Raw genomic sequence first — 17239 nt, 5'->3', positions numbered from 1 at the left:
GTGGGTGACCCGAACTAGACACAGTTGTCTGTATTTATTCAGATCTTCTCAAGACCGTGAGTGCCAAGTTTTTATTTACATTATATATACTGTGTATATATGTATATCTTACACCTCTCTCCTGATTTTGGTGGCGCAAGTCGTTTTTGGACGGCGATCACAACCGGGGACCGTAGTATCTGCAGTGGGGGATATTAAGTCATCGACCACAGCCACAATTAGCTGTGTGATGACCTAATTAATATCAGGCTCCTATTTTACAATGATAGATTTGCTGCTAACACCTTATTATGGAGTAATATAATGTGAAATGGAAGGGGTGGGTGCTAGGGTGGCCAGGTTGTGTACTGGTGGGCAAGTGATGTGTGCTAGGCTCACTAGGGGAGGGTGCTACTGTGGTGAAGGGTGCCCAGTAATACAATATAAAGATGTGTGCAAAGGTGAGGCGATATCTCTTAAATCACAGGTGACAGTTTAAAACCAAGAGAAATACTTATCTTAAACTATCTCATATGTTGCTCATTTGGTTGATATTGTCACTCTTTCACATCAATTCAAGTCGTTCATATAGATATGTAAGAAAACATATAATCCATTGTGTATTACCCTTCACAAATCTCTGAAATATACACAGTTGCAAAACAACCTAATCCAACTTGCTATTACTGACCATACACAGTCCTATAGTATTTATTGTTCATACAATCAATCTCTTATAATTTAATGGGGACAGGCAAACATTGTGTGATTAATCAAAATGTCCACACCCCACTGATTGGTAATAGAATCTTGTGAGATGAGTCTTTTACATATATTTCTCCAAAAAATATTTTCATCAGGTAACACACCTGATTTACGTGTGGTATATGCTGTTATAAACTTGTAACAGTTTCTTTTCCTCAACGTATTAGCTGAAATAATACCACCCCTATAATGGGAGATTCAACTGGGTTTGACAGATAATATGTTTTGCGTACCGTACTCACGTATGGCACGGAAATGATGCATGTATCTGGGTTTCTTTCATTCATATAGATTCCCACAGGTTACGTAGTTAGATCCATAAATGTCATTTATTCAAAAACGATAAAAGGTATTTTTTAAAACATATAAAATAGTCTTTGATACAAAAAAATATATAAAAAAGGGGATAATGAAGAATATAGATCTGCACTGGGATACAGTGAGGTATGTGTTGTGAAACGCACAAAAAGGGGTTTAAAGCAGCTCTAGTGAACAAACACAGAGCACATACCTCAAGGAAAAAATTTCCCACAGTGCAGAGTCTTCTTTTTCCTTTTCTCCAGCCTCCACAACCTGTGGTGAAGGGTGGTCTGACTAGCCAGTGTTTGCTACTAAGGTCACCAGAGGTGGTCTGGGTAGCAGGGGTGGGCGCTAGGCATACTTGCCTAAGCAATAGCATACCTCCCAAACATCCCGATTTTGGCGACAAAGTGTCCCAGATGGGGGGGGGGGGGGGAATGGTGAATAGATGCCATGCGCATGCATGCGGCATCTATTGACTGGAGAAAGGGACTGGGAGCATGCCCAGCAGGTCCAAGAGCACTGGGCATGTACCCAGCATGATTGGAATTACAGGGCAGCGCTCGTGATTATGGATTATGGCTGCTTCTACATATATACATACATACACACCAGCACTCCATTGTATTAACTCAATACATGCCCATGACACCATACCCCTTTCCTTTGTCAGGTGCATGCACCTTCGGCACACGCAAACTCCGCCAGGGAGCATCAAAATGTATCTTTGCTTACCAAAAATATTAGGCTTTTGGCCGGCCCTGACAAAACTGGTTGGTATTTCATCTGTGACAAGCTATAAAGAATGACTTGCATGTACTTGGTTCTCCGCCACTGATGGATGAGTGGGAGCCAATGGTTAATTATTTTTCTTGACGGGATGGGACGGAGAATGACCACTCCCCCCGGTGGCTATCCAGGGTTGCAAACCATTGATGGTTTACAAAGTAGAAAAAAAGGGGGGGGTTAACCCCCTATTGTTCCTCAGCACACTGAAATGCACCTGCAATAATACCTGAAGGTTATATGATGAAGTTTTTTGGTGTGCCCTGCGCCCCAGACGTGAACCCCTTAGTGTTAGGGATTGCTAGTAACAGAAAAGCCGTGACATGGCCATAAGCTTCCCATGGATTTGCAAATGCATGCAACTAATATCGCTGAATTTCTATCACCATATAATCTTGATGTATTATTGCAGGTGCAAGTCAGTGTGCTGAGGAACAATAGGGGGCTTTTTTTCTACTTGGTATAACCCCTCCCTTTCATGCACCTGAAAAGTACTGCCAAATTGATTTGAGCAGCTGCCATTTTCTGTTCATTGATGGTTTACCATAGAGGGTTTTTATGCCATCGATGGTAATCACCGGTGGACCCATCGATGGGTACCCCAATGATGGTCATCCCTAAACTGCAGGAGTCAGGGACAGGATCTGTGTTTTATAGAAATATGCTGCACTGCAAGGAGGAGGTGTAATGTCAGCTCTTTTAACTTAAAGACCGAACATTACACCTCCTCCTCAGTGCAGTGCAGGGGCTGTGCATCCTATTGCTATAAAGCACAGCCCCTGACCATCTGCGGCTGCCGCTCCAATGGCGTCCTACAAATGTTGGGGTCGGGTGAGCCGTCCCCTTGACCCCCCCACCCACTATGCTCCAAGGCCTAGTACATCACCCCCCTGTATAGTGACACAGACTGGTACAATGTAAAAGACTTATTGAGAGTTGTAGAAGAGAAGGACATCCATAATTAATGTGTAGATTTTTCTTTGCTCAGAATTCCACAAACACTGGTGTGTCCTGGAAAAGTCCCTCATCGTCTACCTCAATGACAAAGGCACAGAACAAATCGGAAAGATTGAGCCATCAGAAGTGGTTTGTATGGGAATAAATAAGGTGGACATCTTACACTGCCCCGTCCCAGTGGAAAGGTATGAGTCAGTATCGTACTAAGGGCCTGATTCAGAGTTGGGAATAGAGGGCTTGATTCAGAGCCGCTCGTAAGCGGCCGCTCGTTCGTTTGGAGCGATGTTCGCACATCTGCGCATGCGTATGGGTTTTAGTACGCATGCGCGAACCAGTCAGTGTGGTCAGAAATCGTGTGCTCGCAATATAGCAAATGCCTGCTAATTTGAGTGACAGGATGAGGCGTTTGTGGGTGGTAACAGGGGAAGGTGCTTGAAAACGGGAAGTGGAGATCCGAACGCAGGCGTGCCAAACGGTCAAATCGGGCATTTTAAGGGTGTGCATAATTAACAAAGCAGCGTCATCGACCACGTCACTTGGTTGTCTCTTAGCCTGAACTGTTCGCATGATTGCGGTAGGAAAATGCTACCACAAGAATAGCGAGCAGTTCATACGCCGTTTGATGTACTTGATTAATCTAATAAATAGCGGACATGACGTATGATGCGAGCGGCCAGGGGGCGTTTTTTTCAAAATAACAACCGCATGTTTTGTTCGCTCGTTCAGACATAGAGGCGTCAACAGACCGCAATGAGCGAGCGCTTTATTTAAATATCCGGCCCCTTTTTTCAGAACGACCGTCCGCAAATAGTGTTCGGCTCTGAATCAGGCCCGGAGAGAGATATCTCTCTCAACTGATCATCTTGGTGAAACCAGGCTGCACTGCAGGTGGGGCAGATTTAAAATGTGCAGAGAGATTTAGATTTGGGAGGGAGGTGTAAAAACTGACATCTAAAGTGCAGTGTAATAATAAAGCTGTGCAGTATTTGTGAGCTACATACAAAAGCAGCCAGTATTTACCCTACATGCAAAAAAAATAAATACAATTTATTTACACCCCTTGCATTGCAACATGGTTTGCCCAGGTACACAGTTAAGTGCTATCTCTCTCTCTATTCCCAACTCCGAATCAGGCCCTAAGCTTGCAGAGAATGTATTGGAGAGTGTCAGTCATTACAGTAAATCTGACCAACATGAAGTAGCATACACTAAATACAACATTAAAGGTGTTTAAGACTTTAATCCAGTGGTTCCCAAACTCGTTCCTCAAGGCACCCTAACAGTTCAGGTTTTGTGCCCAAGCATGGATATTCTTACTATCGTGGAGTGATAAGCTGCGTACACACTAGGCGATAAATTGGATGATATGAACAATAATTATATTGTTTATCGCGTCCAATATCGTTCAGTGTGTATGCAGTAACCAACCAACGATGCGTGCTCCCGCGGGTCATTGACTATATCTTTCATCGTCTGTGCTTGCAGGGCAACCTCACGATATTGTCAGGTTCTGCAAGTACAGGGATGAGGGAGGGTGCCGGCACTGAACGATATCGTTAACGACATTGAGCCCGAAACTGCATGGGAAACACTGGACAATGTCACTCATGGAGCATATCGTCCAGTGCGTATGAGCCTTTAAGAGTACTTAGATGACTGAGATTAGGAATCTTTGGTTTACTATACGACAGTTTAATTCACTAAATGCAGTACCTCCTCATAGCCTGTAGGTGTCGCATTGTTATCATTGTTATGGATTATTAGTATGTTTTTAAAATTTACTGTAATTCTTGGCTTAATTTGTTTAGGATTCTTTATCCTACAGCAGTGGGAAAACCATAGTTACGACGAGTAGGGAACTGTTATTTACTTCTTCCAGCTTAGGCGTCAGTGACCTTTTAAGGAAATAGACATTGACTCCAATAGACAAATGCCAGCAGTCAGCTTTACGCACTATGCAAAAACAATAACAGCACAATACTGTGCAATATGTGCCCAAGATAACTGATTAAGATCTTTGTAAGAATATGTGGTAATAAAATGTTTTACTATAATCGTTCAATAAATTAGACCAAAAACAGAAATATAAACAAATAAAATACGACCATATCAGTAGGAATGGTATGACACCCTAAATAAGGGGTTACTAGGGGTATAGGTATAGCAGCATATTGACATAAAGTCCAAAGAGCTGAGAGACTGTGTATTGATGCTAAGACAGCTCTGTATGCCTTTTACACAATTGGGGATAGTAATTACCAGTGCCACTAATCCATGGGGTCTGGAGATTGCCACTCTGTGCAGTCCTGTGTAGCTGTTGGAGAATCCCCAGGTAGGAGAACCTGTATTTTAGGACCTTCGTGGAGCCGGAAGGTGTTTGTAGAAGGCAGATCCAATAGTCCAGCAGTGAAATGGTTAGCACAGCCAAATGAAAGTAAATTGTCACGCTCAATGGAAAGCACAAGGCTAACGCGTTTCTCTGTACCCATTGGTGTGTACATGTGTCCTATGTTTTAGGTTTCGCTTCACATATGGGATTTTCTTAGCTTCGTAAAAAGTGCACCAGTTTGGAACTGATGCCCCCAAAACACTCCAAACCTGGACAAGCGCCATAGGGAAGGTGAGGGGGTTTATTATAGCTATAATTTACATCTATACCTGGGATCTTTGTGCTGGGCCCCTGACAGAAAATGCTCATCTCCTTGCAGTGGTTCACCCCAATCAGCTGTCACTGTGTTTTGGGGTACAAATTCCAGCGGGTGGGGAGGATGTGCTACCAAGCATTGCTGAAGCCAGATCAGTGGATGGATGGTTTCTGTCTGATACAGAAATGTCACCTTTTCATCTTCCCTGAGGAGGAAGGTGCGGCAGAGGACACAGTCAATCTGTGCAGTCTCCAAGAGCTCAGTGAATGTTATTACTTATAAAGGCAGATTTCTACTGTCTTCACCAATGATAGCCGGAGTTCAGAGGTTACTGTGCATGTGCTTCTGTATGGGTGTAACTGATTACCAGCTAACACACATTTGTGAGATGAGTCTGGAACTCACTCCCCCCAAGCGCCCATAGGTCCCCAGTACAAGTCTGCTGGGGAACCTATCATCTACCAAACAAACCACAATGTTAGAGACCACAATATAACATGTATAAGTGGTGGTACCTGTTAAATATATTATTCAATTATATACAGTATTTAAGTTAATGGAAAGTGTACTGAAATATGTCTTCTATATATAGTGATTTTAGTTTACTCTCTTGACCCTAGCTGTATCGCCCAGTACCGAAAATTCAGAAAATAAAGATATATTAATACTCGTGGAGAAAGGACGGTGAGTTATGTTGCATATATCTATTATTATTTAAAAAGACCTCTTGGATTAGTACACATAGGACACATGTGCCACCTGGTGGTCACTGCTCTGAAGAGCAGATTGTATTTCAATTTGCAGTATGTTAAACATTATACCTTGTACTAATAATAGCCATATCTTACACTGGCGGGATACAGCTGAGTAATTAATGTGTAGAATCCTGGAAAATGAGGGTTATAGCGCATTTATCAGATGCACCATGTCCCAGAATGTGAAGCACCCGGGGGCTTGTTAGCAGTAGATAACGCCATCTACATGATGCATCATGCATCACGCCCTTATTATCTAGCAAAATGTATTACTAAAATACAAGCAAAAAATGGAAAGGCCAATCAATAACATTCACATTGAAAAAAGCAAACAGAGAGCCCGTCTGGAACATCAAACACATCTATCATACAAAATGGCCGTGTATAGCAACCATAACTGCCCACTTGCATGACGGGCACTGCAATCACACACAGATCAGGATTATCACAGCTATAATATCAAGGCACCAAATCTGTGATAAAAAATTTGGGCAAACATAAAAACCAAAACTATATTAAATTAATTCTTATAATTGATTATATATTCAGCATTTACCTCAGACCTCAGAGAACGGTCCAACCATCTCACAGGGGATCAGGCGCCTGAGTGCTTGGCATCTGAAAGTCTTTACTGGGCATGTTATAACCTACGTCCTTGCACAGCCGCAGTTCTGCTAGCTGACAACGAATCCTCTTCGCATGTGGGTTGTATTACCGCTGGTGACTCAGCGGTCAGAGAGACTTGCTGTATACAAGGGATACATTTTTTTTTTTCTTTTGTAAAAAGCTGCATATGGTGCCATTAGCCCCCACATATTATCTGCGGTTTTTAGTGCATCCCGCACTGGAGGTGGTAAGAAGTTGGTCAGGGGCTTAGTGTCATCATCATTGGAGGTAATGCAGTGGGATTGGTGTACAGCGTCTTGATGTAATTAAAATAATTTAGCAAAATATGTTGGTGTTGCTGCCGGTTGATCTATGAGAATTAGATTGATCAAGAAAACAATGTTAGTATTTTCCCACGTCTACTACATGATAGATGTGTATTACATAAGTGGCTATAACATGGCTGTAGCCCTTTCCCACATCCTTTCCCACATCTAACACTTACTACATGATAGATGTGTATTACATAAGTGGCTATAACATAGCAGTAACCCTTTCCCACGTCTAACACTTACTACATGATAGATGTGTATTACATAAGCGGCTGTAACATGGCTGTAGCCCTTTCTCACGTCTAACACTACATGATAGATGTGTATTACATAAGCGGCTATAACATGGCTGTAGCCCTTTCCCACGTCTAACACTTACTACTTGATAGATGTGTATTACATAAGCGGCTGTAACATGGCAGTAGCCCTTTCCCACGTCTAACACTTACTACATGATAGATGTGTATTACATAAGCGGCTGTAACATGGCTGTAGCCCTTTCCCACATCTAACACTTACTACATGATAGATGTGTATTACATAAGCGGCTGTAACATAGCTGTAGCCCTTTCCCACGTCTAATACTTACTACATGATAGATGTGTATTACATAAGCGGCTGTAACATAGCTGTAGCCCTTTCCCACGTCTAATACTTACTACATGATAGATGTGTATTACATAAGCGGCTGTAACATAGCTGTAACCCTTGAAAAAGTCCCTGGATGGGATGAAACGCGTTGGGTCATTATGTGAGTTATCAGCCAGTGCATGGCATAGATTGGAATCGTTTCTATAGCTGGTACTATATGACTGGTCTGTAACAGTATATCTGCTGACAATAAATGGAATTGTACTATAACCAGTTGCATTCTCATGTATATTAAGGTACCGCACTCCCTCACACACACATCTTGCAGAGATTGCACAGCTCAGGACCACCAAACAGCACGGACAGTAGCCCGGTGAGTAGCATTCCTCTTACCTAGTAAGAGTTTGTAATATAGCGTCTGGTAGTCGCTGTGCACTATGTTAATTTGAGGTGGAGAGACGATACACTTATGGAGTAGGAGAGGGCACCTCATCAGAACGGACAACATTGGGACTATTAAGAACGGCATATCAGACTGTTATTCCCTATTATTGGAACATTATTTGGCAGCACGTTGCCTAATTACCTAAGAACACTCCGCCCACAGATCTCCCCTCATCACATTTATCAACCCATCGTAAGAACATCCTAACAATGTATAATAATCCCTGCGATACCACATAGACTGAGATTGCACTACTATATCAGTAAAGATTTATCATGTATACGTTGTGATATCACACCATGGACAGTATGGCTCATATTATTGTCAGGGGCATATCTATAATGGGTGCAGTGTGTGCAGTATAGACTGGCCCACATCACACACCCTGTACCCATTTCTTCAATACCTCTCTGGATTCCTGCATCGGCAGTAGCAGCGCTGAATAAATCACCTGGAAAATGCCCGTCCCAGCTATTTTCCCATCATTTTGCGCGAGTAGGGAAATCGCTGGGACAATAGCTGCCACGCCATTTCCCTGGTGACCTGCACATGCATGGTAGACGCTGGCACAGATCAGTGCCGGGAGTCTTCTGCTGCGCTCAGGGCGCTGCCGGCAGCCGGGTAGAGGAGGGGACCCCAGACGTAGACTGCACATGGGCCCTCTCCTCTCAATATGCCCCTGATTAGAGATCACATGTTCTAGGACCCCAGAGGTTTCAATAGAGGTGAACCTTGCGGTTCCCATCATAGGATACAATGTAGCGGTTCCCACCATAGGATACAATGTAGCGGTTCCCACCAATGGCACTTTCCCACCATTTATCTCCATGGGGGAAAGTGTGACAGACAGCATGCGCGCTCATAGCCAATAAGCGGGCAGCTCCTATGGAAGCACCCACTGATTGGCTGCCGGCTTCTCTAATGACAGGAGTCACACAGGTCCCGCTCATTCGTATGGAGGAACTGTATATGTAAACACATTTATTTTTGTTAACCCCTTGGATGTCTACTTGGACTGAAGACGACGTAATTACAGCAGGAATAGGTGAGTATGGAATTGTTTTTTTACAGATTACATCGATGCTACATGGACAGGAGGATGCGAATGGCTACAGGCATTGTGGGTGCATATGTGTGAGTGCATAAATAATAAAACCTTCAGTGTCCGTGTCCTGCGTTTATGTTAATATTTATTTTGCAGTTGAACTAATGGTACCAGCGGGCCCTTAAAGCCCTGCATGTTGGTTCTTGTGGTTCTCTAAGTACCAGCATGTGGAGAAGCTTGCTGGGACCTCTAATGCCTAGCAGGGGGTACACTCACTGTGGGGTCACCCTGCCATCACTTTAACCACCCTTAAACTAGTCAGCCAAGTGCTGGAATTCCTCGGAAAGTTGGGATCCCAAAAAATTTACATTTAGTCCCCCCCTCTGGGGCTTTGCCCTATTTTTAAATGGGCTTTGAAAGCCCATGGCATGGCCCTGTCCCAAGCTTTTGTATTGTCAATGGGAGGCAGCGCTCTCGCTGCCTCCCGACTGATTTAACTAGAGATTGAACAATGCAAAGCAGATATTTATGACATCTGCCTCCCCTGACTGCACTTCCCTGCAATATATTATTGAAAGTAACTCAGTCTTAACCATTTCCAATAATGGAGGATTTGGAGAGACATTTCTGCAGTAGAACCCTCCTGCCTAAAGTAATTAATATGGTCAGGATGGGTGGCAGAAGGTTCCGCTCGGCGTCCAAACCACGACCCCGTAATAGAATGTAAGGGAGGAGATGTCTCTTCCAGATCTTCTTATTATTATTCATTTTTGCTCTCTGACAGACCGGTGTAAGCATCATGCGATATCAGCTCTCTCGTCTGTCACCTTTGTGTCACTACTCAGCCGCATGTTGCCTCTAATTCGTAAATGAGGTCAGACACACTCATACCTAAACTCTTGGTGGGAAAATACCATGGACAACCCTAATTTAAACAAATCCCCTCCAGCAACTAGACCACATTGTAATATCTGGAACAAATACAATCCCTTAGACACACTCACCTGCCTCTCCATGCTGGTCTTCTTCAGATGACTATAATCTATAAATTTAGATGAGCTCTCAGATCTGCAAAGACAAAATTGGTGACCTGGTTATAAATGACCATGCCCTGGGGTACCTTATCATAGCAGTAATATCGGGCCCCTTTGGCGATGACATGACTATCTGTATTGTAACAAGTCTTCAAAACAAATCTGCAAGGAAAATGGGCAGAAAACCTTGAACATAATATAAATCATTGGGATTACCCGGTCTTGTTCTGGGAGGTAACAAAGCCACTGATAAGGGGCCATGTAATTAACTAAAGTGCAGGACACCCCCAAACTAGCCCAGCCAAACCACCCCAAGGCACCGCTCTAATAAGAAAAGTGAAATGTTAAGAGCAGCCGCTGGCCGCATATAAAGCATAAAAATAAAAAAGTGAAATACATACATATATATATATATATATATATATATATATATATATATATATATATATAAAAGAAACATACAGTGAGGTATTAAAATGTGTTATACTGCGGTGCCCTGAAGCAGATCAGCAAAGCAATCTAGGGGGACCCACACCCCAAAAATGAACCAAAGCTGCACTACACAGTCTAAATATTAGCAGGACTTACCTATTACTGTGCCTCTGACTGGTGTGCATATTACATTGCCAGACTCCATGCTGTAACCAATGTAGTAGAAGTGCTAGTCTGAGTGGGAAGTGGCTCAGGCTTCCCAGGTGTGCAAATCAATGCACTAATTAGTTTACAAAGAAAATGGATCTCAGACTGCACATTCTGGACATATATATATATATATATATATATATATATATATATAATTGGAGGTGCTACCTATGGAGACCATTGATATATACACAAAGAAGAAATACAGGTGCACAACTGCAAATTAACTGATTATATATAAATAAATACATTTTGCAGTAAATACAATAGAGGTTTTTGGCATAATCTTGGCCAAGGTTATGGGCCTGCCCACCATATCCGGGTAACCTCTTGTCGGGCAGGTCCCTAACATACTAAGGCTCAAATCCAGAGTGCAGGACACCCCCAAACTAGCCCAGCCAAAACACCGCTCTAATAAGAAAAGTGAAGTGTTAAGAGCAGCCGCTGGCCACATATAAAGCATAAAAATAAAAAAGTGAAATACATATATATATATATATATAAAAGAAACAGCATTTCACTTTTTTATTTTTATGCTTTATATGCGGCCAGCGGCTGCTCTTAACACTTCACTTTTCTTATTAGAGCGGTGCTTTGGGGTGGATTGGCTGGGCTAGTTTGGGGGTGTCCTGCACTCTGGATTTGAGCCTTAGTATGTTAAGGACCTACCTGACAAGAGGTTACCCGGATATGGTGGGTAGGCCCATAACCTTGGCCATGATTATGCCAAAAACCTCTATTGTATTTACTGCAAAATGTATTTATTTATATATAATCAGTTAATTTGGAGTTGTGCACCTGTATTTCTTCTTTGTGTAATTAACTAAAGTGCACTGCTGAATCAGGCCCCCAATTCCAAGATTATTACACTAATTTATATCACCCTATACCAGGGCTGCTGTTAGCATTGCAGGCCCTAGGCAAAGCAATGCATTGGGGCACCTACCCACCAATTTACAGGAATAAAGATGTAAACAGTCAAAAAAATAAAACCTTTAGATTTATTGTTACTTTCAACCAGATCAATGTTTAAACATAAAAAAACAAAATGTAAAGTGAGGATTATAGACTTCACCTCCCTCTTCTCTTCTCCAGCTCACTGTGCCATGGGGCCCTGGGCAGCTGCTCAGTGTGACCATATGCTAAGATGGCCCTGCCTATACCACCAAATTCAGCACTACAAGAAGGAATCCAGGGAGACACCTACATAACCTTATCTAAGCCCAAACAGACATTCATACTGCAAATATCAAAATACAGTATGGTTAGCCACCAGAGGGGGTGTGGCCAGCCAACACAGAGGCGTGGCTAAACAGTAGAGAGTGCATAGACTGGGCCCCATTATAAAAATATATAGAAAATACTGATAGTGCATGCATGATAATATACCACATTGATCACAAAAGTGCACTGTAGTAAATATAATACAGTCTTGGGAATGCAGTATAATGTAAATTTTGTACAATAATTAAGCACATGATGGCAATCAAACTATTGACATTTTACATTTCAACAGTACATTTTACTGTTATACAGTTTTTGCATATTTAACCCTATCCCTAAATATATCGACATTCTGAGTATCCATATGTAAAATGTTGACATTTTGCCCACGGTGACATTTGTGTATGCCGACATATCATACCACACCCATGTAAAGTGGGTTAGAACAGCCTTAGACAGACAACAAATCTGGCAAGTTCTTCATTGTTGGGAACGTTACATTAATATTGTGCCTGGGTCACAGACTGAGAATAGAGGAACACTACATACGTGTAGAAACATGGTCATGGCGTGGTCATCTCCACAGTGGTCTCCTGAACTGCAGCCTGCTCACCTACAATGGTAACCGCATAGGCTAGTTAGTGTGACATGTGTGTGATAGATGACACAGTAATGCTTTATCCCTCTATATCACAGAGGTCAGACATACGCTCATACCTTCTCACGCAAGTAGTGAGAATTTACACTCATTTATATAGGGCAATGTTCATACCTGCATTGTAGCACCATATAAAAGCACATGTACTCTGCACAGTAATGCAATGCTACAATACACATAAATATAAAAACACATTTAAATCAGTTCCCTTGGAATGAATAGGATAAAGTTCCTGATTGATTAGTCTTGCCATAATATTGCTTTAATCCAGGACTCATGAGTTACACAGGGTCTGTGGCTGGCTAAATTCAAGCCTGCATTTCACCTGGTTTTAATCAGCCACAGAACCTGTATAAATCATAGATATCCCGGATTAAAGGGCTATTATGGCAAGTCTATAAATGATGCCCCTGGTGATACACCTGGTAAACCTGCTTTATCAGTGATATCACTATGGTTCCTAGTAAGATGATAGGCTGGTGTATACATATCACCCAACGTTCCTAATTCCCAGATTGGGACTTCTTAGGCATGCATGTAAGGGGCCTCTCCCGGCACTGAATGGTCGCCTCGTCCTTGCTGCGGGTACTATTCACCACCGCTGCTCTGCACCTGGAGCTGCCATACAGAGTGTTCCCCAACCTGGGTTGGGCTAAGTCAGGATGATCCGAGCTATGTATAGAGCAATCATTCTCCGATGGCTGGAGGACTGCCCATGTGCAGAACAGGTCATGTGAGATAGATCGTAGTGCCCCCTAAGCCGCAGACTGATAGGCTGCAGCCCGTTAAGGGTAGGGTGTGGCGCCAATACGTTTTACAAAATGGGGACGTGTCGCCCCCAATTTATAGGTATGCAGAGGCCAGGTTCTGCGTCTTCCAGCCCCAGCATCATGAAACCAGTGGCCATCCCAAGTAATCTGAGGGTTAATCAGATGGTCGATGTTCACGCAAGTGATCCGATGGCTACGTCCTCAGACACAGCTGCCGACCACTGAAGCCGGCAGGAGGCTCTTTCTACTACAGACGCCTCCTGCTGCCTTTGCATATATTAGCATCGGGTGCAGCAGCAATACGAACTGCTGAGAGCAGAGTTGGTTCTGTCGGTCCTGTGGCCAGTACTCATTATTACATAGTGATTTAGCTCATGTTACCTGCTGTCACCACGACCACCTCCTCCAGCTCCACCTCTTTTTTATCTTTTCCCTCCAGTTTCCTCCTAAAAGTGCTCAGTAGCGGAATATAGAAAGCATATTCTGTATGATGTGACAGAGCAGTGTATAGAGGCACATAATGTCACAGGGCACAACATATGGTATTGCAGTACAGCACAGCAATACAGGTGTCATCTGACAAGTGCACTGTCATCTGCCAAATGCACAGCTCAGGAGAAGATGGATGCAAGTTATTCTCACTCTTCTGGCTTTATTACTATAGTGTATTAATATTAGGGTATCAGAATAACCATAATGTCATATGTTAGGACTAGTTTATCTGTATTATCAGTGTCTGACATAGGAGGTACAGCGGTGCCTCTTCCTCACCTGAGGTGCCATCACCATATACCCTATGTTATTAGCATATTCTCCCGCAGTGATGGAAAGACACAGCTCAGGACGCCAGTGAGGTGGGAGGCACCAGCTGAAATGTAACGGAGGCTTCTGACCTTACAGTAAGTAAAGTAAGAGCAACAGAGGTTTTTATTTTCTCTTTTATTTCTAACTTTGGCCCTCATTCAGAGCCGTACGCTCTGAGCAGAGCGCACGCTCTGAATGAGGGCCGGGCTCCATTTTCATGGAGCGTCCTCCTGGACGCTCGTATAGCTGTGGGTCACCACCCACAGGCTATATGAGCGTGCTTTGTGATGGCCGCGATGGTCGAGACCATCGCGACCATCGAAATTGCGAGCCGGAGCCTGCGGTTGAGGTTTTCAACCGCAAGCTCCGGAGTGATTTTGGCTCTATCAGAGCCAAAATCACTCCCACTGACATCACTAGTGATGTCAGTGGGCCGGCTTCTGACGGGAGGCGTTCCCGTGGGAACGCCCCCGTCAGGGAGGCACGCCCCCGGCACGCCCACCAAAGGGGGCGTGCTGTCAATCAACATTGACAGCACGCCCCCTTTGATCGGACACAACGAGCGAAGGACTTTCCTTCGCTCGTCGCGTCTGGCGCATGCGCACGACGGAGCTCCCTCCGTCGTGCGCATGCTCAGTGCATAACATCGACCCACTTGCGAGCGGACAGCCGCTCGCGAGTGGGTCTGAATCAGGCCCTTTGTTTTTTTTATTTACAACCTAGAAATATAGTTGCTTAAAATAAGAACCTTTCTCATAAAATGAAATGATTGATCCTTTACCTTCAGTTATGTGTAACATGTGACTCATCTCTCCCATCTTACAGGCTTACATTACATTTATACTATGTATTATTACATGGCACTGATTCATTACCAATCTCAGCTTCCATTACGCACGCAATCGGCCGTGCGTGAAGACTCCCCTGTGATGGTACTCGATGTTACCGATGGTCTCACAGACTTGCTAAGTATTACAGATGTGTGTAAGGTAAAGGGGGCGTCCTTATGTTAGGTTGTGTATGGCATTGCAATCATTAGCATATCTTCGCAGTGAGTCCGTAATTGCAGCTGCGATGGGAATAGTAATCCTTACTGTATCAGGCCCTATGTACTCTATTTATTACATGGCAAAAAGACCCATTTGTGATGGTGACTTGGAATTGCCCTATTTACCAAGCGTTTACTGCCAGCGATAGCGCTGCTGTTACCGGAGGAAGCTCCTTTACCAGGGATCGCAATAGCAGAAGGAAAGCAATTAGCAATATACACTATTAGTTACAGAAAGAATGTCTTACAATTTGCAATTCTTATAAAATATTTGAATATTTTTTAATATATTTTTTTAGCGATTTTTAAACAGTTTATTTTTATTTATTGTGTTTCCCAAGAGCCCAAGTCCATGTTTTCACCTTCATAATTCTGTACAGATATCATCCATTGCATACATCCCAACTGTCCCAATTTTGTCAGGGGGGATCGGTGGTACCCCACTATGGCACACAGTGGGGGGTAGTTATCTCCACTGCCTGCAGCATGACAAGTGGCGTTTCTCCCGTTTTGGCCCCTGCCCTGATTTGTATTCTCCCACTGTCTACTTTTATAGAAGTCTTATCCAGTTTTTTGGAGAATTCATAAATTCATGAGAGACCAGGAGTGATCCTGTGGGCAAAGGCCGACTGTGCCTAATGTAAGTATGAGCGTCCATCCGCTGTAACATTAGGGGACAATCACAGGAAAGGAGCCTCAGATGATGTCACATCTGCCCTGGAAAAGACTGGAGACATACAGTACTAGCCTACCAGCCACCCACATCACATCGGTTATATTAGGTAATAATATAGTAACAATACTCCTGTTACCTAGGTAAATAACTGTAACATGATCAGTAGATGATGGAACTTACCAGATGTAGATAACGAGGGCCAGAATAATCACCGATATCACGCAGGCGAGCAAGATCATGGCTATACTCGCTACATCGAGGAAATAAGTGACAGCTGTGTGAGAAAGATACAGGTTGGGTGTATAAATGTCAGGTCATTTACAGCCACGTTAAACACATATCAATGACATATATAGAACAATTCTAGGTACAACAGAGCTGCTTGTGTCAGTAGTATTGGTAATAATAAGTAACATAAGACAGCATGGTGCACCTATGTAATCTATACACAGCCTCTGAGCTAGAGACCTGGGCCGGCTATCCATGGTAACCAGACCCCACACCCATATATGGCAATAAGGCTACACACCAGAAGCCAGAATGAAGATTATTATATGCTAACAAGAGCCGGTTTAGTAAAGAACAATGATAGGAGGATGCGTATCATTTCACAGGACCCCCCTCTTCCTCAGGTGCAGAAAGCCAGACCCAGGCCACTATCTACTACACACAACCCACCCATGTGCACAGTTGCCACCTGTCCCTAATTCCCATGGACTGGGCCAGGTAACAATAATTGCAGTGGTGTGTGACAGCATCCGGCTGGCTAAGTGGTAGTAGGTGCGGCCACGGCTTCCCATGCATCAATCATCAGTACAGACACTACTACAGCACTCCGCACTGCATAGCGGACTGCACAAGCAGCTCTGTGCATAGAAACGACTCTCAGACAGGCCCTACAGGCAACATTATGTACCACGCTGACTCTCTCCATGAGGGTATACGGGCACTAGTGACACTCTGAGCTCCTACTCTGCAGATAGCACTATTTATATTGTTAGTCACCAGGTGGTCTGGGCTGGGTACACCTGTGCTTCTTATAGGCTGTCCCGGGCCAATGGTGTATAGTGTGTGAGGGGATGTGTCCCTGCGCTTGTATAGCAAACATAATAAATAGTACATACACTGCACAATTAGTAGCCTCCTGTCATGCTCTACACTACAACACTGTAGGCAT

The 17239-nt window shown here is 43.5% G+C and overlaps 1 long non-coding RNA gene across 1 annotated transcript; it reads right to left on the bottom strand.

The window, feature by feature from the left end:
• Window positions 1-7049: 7049 nt before the first annotated feature.
• Window positions 7050-16321, bottom strand: LOC148442465 (uncharacterized). Its single transcript, XR_015875801.1, has 4 exons — window positions 16243-16321; window positions 12656-12719; window positions 10211-10274; window positions 7050-7163 (listed from the first exon to the last, which is right to left on the bottom strand). It is a non-coding gene; the product is annotated as an uncharacterized LOC148442465 (long non-coding RNA).
• Window positions 16322-17239: the final 918 nt, after the last annotated feature.

This window comes from Taudactylus pleione, unplaced genomic scaffold (assembly GCF_031769625.1).
Source record: "Taudactylus pleione unplaced genomic scaffold, aTauple2 ptg001497l, whole genome shotgun sequence".
NCBI classification, from domain to species: domain Eukaryota; kingdom Metazoa; phylum Chordata; class Amphibia; order Anura; family Myobatrachidae; genus Taudactylus; species Taudactylus pleione.
The sequence above is the reverse complement of the archived record's forward strand: the minus strand, read 5'-3'. Positions and strand labels throughout refer to the sequence as shown.